This window comes from Oryzias latipes, chromosome 8 (genome assembly GCF_002234675.1).
Source record: "Oryzias latipes chromosome 8, ASM223467v1".
Classification (NCBI taxonomy): Eukaryota; Metazoa; Chordata; class Actinopteri; order Beloniformes; family Adrianichthyidae; genus Oryzias; species Oryzias latipes.
In genome coordinates, this window is record NC_019866.2 from 23,562,036 (window position 1) to 23,566,487 (window position 4,452).

Consider the following 4,452-nt stretch of genomic DNA (forward strand, 5'->3'; position numbering starts at 1 on the left):
TCCTGCATTTTTATTTTAAAATGGCATTTTTTATTTTTATAGGATTCATGATGCAAAAACAAAAAATCCTCACTTTTTATCAATAATTCCACATATATAATTTCTGTTTTATTCATGCCCATTCTTCTTCTGCTATTAAATCGACGGAGGAGTCCCTCAAGGCTCCGTGTTAAGACCACCTGCATTTTATTTCTTGTACTGCAGCTTCTCACTAATTTCTAATATCAGGAAATTGTTATTTATTTATCCCACAATAAAAACAGGAATATTAGTCTTAAAAATCACTTTTTTTAAAAAGTAGTTAGGCTGAATTCAAAAAGCCATTTTGGTTTTTGGTTCAATTTAACAAAATATCTAAAGTCCCACTCCAATCATCGTTTGATTTATTTTTAAAGCATCTAATTATGATTATACAATTTAAAAAAAAACGGTGTTGGTTTTTTACAACATAGTTTCTGCAGAGCGGGAGGAGTTCATTTGAAATTTACCTTTGAATAAAAAATAAATACTGACCGATCCAGCGTGTATTCTGTGTCCACTAATACAATCTTTTTCCAACTGCATTTTTTCGTCAGATCCTGATTCAGAGTGATTTGAACTGGAAAATACTCAGAAATGCAGTTTTAGGCTTTATTCTCTTTATATATGTCCTCAATCATCAGAAAGACAGGAAAATGTTAATAACACAAAAATCACGATTTTCATCAAAGTGTATGTTTAATGCTCAGGTTTTTTAGTTTCTATTCAAATGACAGTTTTATTATTTATCATTTGTCAAATGATAAAAAAAACTTGTGACAAAATAGACCAATGACATGAAAAGGAACACAAACATCTTTTCTTGACTGCTTCTGGTTTTTAACACAATAAAGTAGCCTTTCTGCCTTTTTTTGGACACAACACACATGAAGAAGTTGCTCATTAACAGCTAAAGGTTTGCATTGAGACTAAAAAGACAATGATGTGACGGCGACGACACTGGCCACACAGAGGGATCATAATGTACAAAAGCACTACAGCCCCCATCAGTGCGTGTGATTAAGGTTCCCATTGTGATTTCTGAGATCTTAATCCCCTTTTAATCTTAATCTCTTCATCAGTCAGGTTGGTGCAGCTCAGATTATCTAACAATGCCTTGTGTGAGGATGTAAGTCAACCACAGTCAGATTATCTCTGATAGCGATTGCGTCAGGACCTTTTTTAAGACCTCCATTTCTGTAGATTTGACTTTTCATGAAAAAAACCCTCTTCTTTTCATGTTCATCCACGTGCTGTCAGTGACACTGTTTTGTTTAGTCATGTGTGTAGTTGTCATTCCTGACCAGGAGGGGGAACCGTGCGGGGGCCTTCAATGTCCTGATGGTAACTTTATTTGTCAGAAGTGATATATTTGTGAGTATAAATACTGTAGGACCAAATATTTGTGGCTTTAAAATCCATTTGATGATAATGTAATTACTTTGATAATTTTTTTTACATTTATGATCCATTTTACTGCTTTAAATCAGATGATTTGGTAGCTCAGATCTACACCCTGACACTGTCTTTTGAAGCACAACAAACACACAGGTCTGCATGTTCTTGGAATTAGGCTTCGGAATTGCTTTGGATTTTACGAGCGAACGTCCATCCTGCAGCAAAGCATTTCCTGTTTGGGGTCATGGGGGTCGTTATTCCTGTGTGAATGCATGCAGGGTTCACCCACAGAGGATTTCACAAAAACAGCACCAGTGTGCCTTTGTTTTTTTCCTGTTACCAACATGTTTTTCCGATGTTCTCCTGCATTAAATGTTTATGTACCAGACTTTAAACGTGACGTTTCTCAAGACTAAAACAAAACAAAAAAACTCAAATCAAAAGCTTTAATAGATCAACTTTAGAAATAATGTCGAATTTTCTTTCAAAAAATATAAAGTTTATGTTCTGTAGCATAAAACAAACTTAATACCAAATACATAAATCAACAAAAAATGTTTTTATTTACGCCTGTAGTGTAAAGTTTTTTGTGGTATTTATCTTTTTTGTTTAATTTTACATAAACAACATAAAACAATTTTACGAAGGAGTTTTTGGGGTTGGATGTCAAAATGACGCAGTTCTTCCAAGTTTCCACCAGGGGGCAGAACGGAGTCATGGCTCAGCACCATTGACTTCACAAGCACCTAAACTTTTCCATAGACAAAGCCTGACTTAAAAAATACTCTAAAAAACTGTCCTCAATTTCAATGAAAATAAATCTAGAGGAGAATTTATGGATTGTTAATTTATTTAAATACTTAAATAAACCAAATAGCTCAACGCTGTGCTTCTAGAGACACACAGCCAATCATCTGTTCTTAACGCTCTACCTTTAAATAAGTCATCCTATGACAATCTGGGGGACCCTTTTTCTCTAATAAATGAAAATGCTCTGAAATAAAACGTCCTCGTGAATCATTTAAAGTTGGTGTAGAAACGTGTTCTACAAAAGGCCAAAGCAGCAGGTTGTGTCCTCATAGTTACATTTTTACAGTTATCAGTGGAGAGAAAAACATCTGCAATCTCTCAGAACGTCGTCATGTTGTGTTGTTATGTCTTTTCATGCACCATGTCTTTGTGGTTCGAGTTTGCTAATCCGTATTTTTTATTTTTATTTTTTTTGCGAAACAGCAAACATTTCTAGTCAAAACTTTGTATCAGCTTTGCAGTGAGACTGAACTTGAGCGCCCTCTGGCGGTGGAAAAGGCCACAGACGTGTTCAGTAGTCTGCATGCTCCGATTATCCAACCAAAGCTGTTAGTGCCTGTGTGTGTGTGTGCGTGCGTGTGTGTGCGTGTGTGTGTGTGTGGTTTTTATCGGGTTTGTGCATTTGTATAAAAAAATTGAAAAAAATCATCAGAACTTTCTCTGTTAGCAGTCAGGAGGGAACAGGACCTGAAATGTCCCCTGTTTAGTGGACGATTGATGGAGCTCCAGGCTTCAGAGGACGGGAGACACCGTCTTTCCTGTGTGATCAAGGTGATGCAGGAGACGAAAGGAAGCATCCATTGACTTTAAAACCAATGGAAAGCTGAACACTTCCCCCAAATAAGAAGCACCATGTTGCATGTGTTGAAATATCCATCGTTTCTATGGCAATGGCAACGGACTCTGAGCGACTCGGGTCCATGACTGTCGACTGGACGGCGGCGCCTGTTTCCGGAAGCAGGGTTGAGAGATTTGGCCTCTTTTCGCTAGAGTCTGAGGTAAGGCGTTTTCCAGTGAGCAATAAATATTCATATAAATGTAGTTGTGCGTTTACTGTGTCCCCATAAAGGCAGATTATGTCTGCATGTATAATAAACTTGCACACATGCTTTAAACCTTCATCTCCTGCAGTCCGGCTGTGGGTAACAGAAGGGGAAAGACTAATCGGGGAACCCAACTTCACCCCCCGCGGCTGGATTAGGTCAGCTGAAGGCAGCTGACGCCTTACCGCCTGTTTGTGTCCGGGTCAGTTTTACCTTCCTCATGTCCACTTTTGGCCACATTGCCTCAAAAAGTTGAAAATTTATGAATACATAAATTACTTTTGCTGCTTCTGCTAAAAGACCTCATGAGCTGAAGGTACTTCCAGAAACGTCACGGGTGTAATTTTGCCATTTGGCATTTACGTTTTTATTTGCACGACAACAGGAAAATCGGACAACATCTGACATTCATTTTAATTGCTTTTAGAAATGTGATTCATGTTGAAGTAAAAAAAAAAGCAGAAGTACTCATCTGAAATCTTTATCAAAATGTATAAATCCTTGATGACAATGTCTGCACAGATGTTTGTTTCTTGTCTAGAAGACGAGGATCTGAATGCTGCTACGGAGCAATGAAGGTCCTCTGTGTGTAGTCCATGACAAAGTCTGTCATCTTTAGGATAATTGTTGGTTTTATTGCGTGTTAAAGCGTGTGTTCACCCTCTCAGAGGGTCCCAGATCTGTGTTAAGCCTAGGTCATCTGCATCTGGGTGGAGGTGCTGTGGGTTTTTGGGTCGTCCGGGCCTCTGGAGGGTTGTAGAGAGGAGCAGCTGCATCTTAAGGGGAGCTCAGGTGTGCAGTTCCCTCGAGGCCCGTGTGGCCCTCTGAAGGGACGTACCATTGTCATGCATGAGGTAAGTGTATCTTGAAGGATTTGTAAGGATAATGAAAGCGCTTGTGCTGTCATACGGGGGTCTAGCACCTCACTCTGGGGCATTGGCCACGTAGGGGTGTGCACATGCACACAAACTACACTCTGATCGTCTAATTTGCATATTTCTTAGTCAGGCGCTGATCAAAAAAAAGGAAAAATCCATACGACGCGCCTGCGTCTCACCCATTTCACCCTTACCTACCTTTACGTGTTAAGTGATCACCTGTCACCCTGAGCAGGCCTGTGGAAAATGACGTGCATGAACTTTCTGACTCTACACAGTCTCACCAATTTGTTTACAATCTTAAT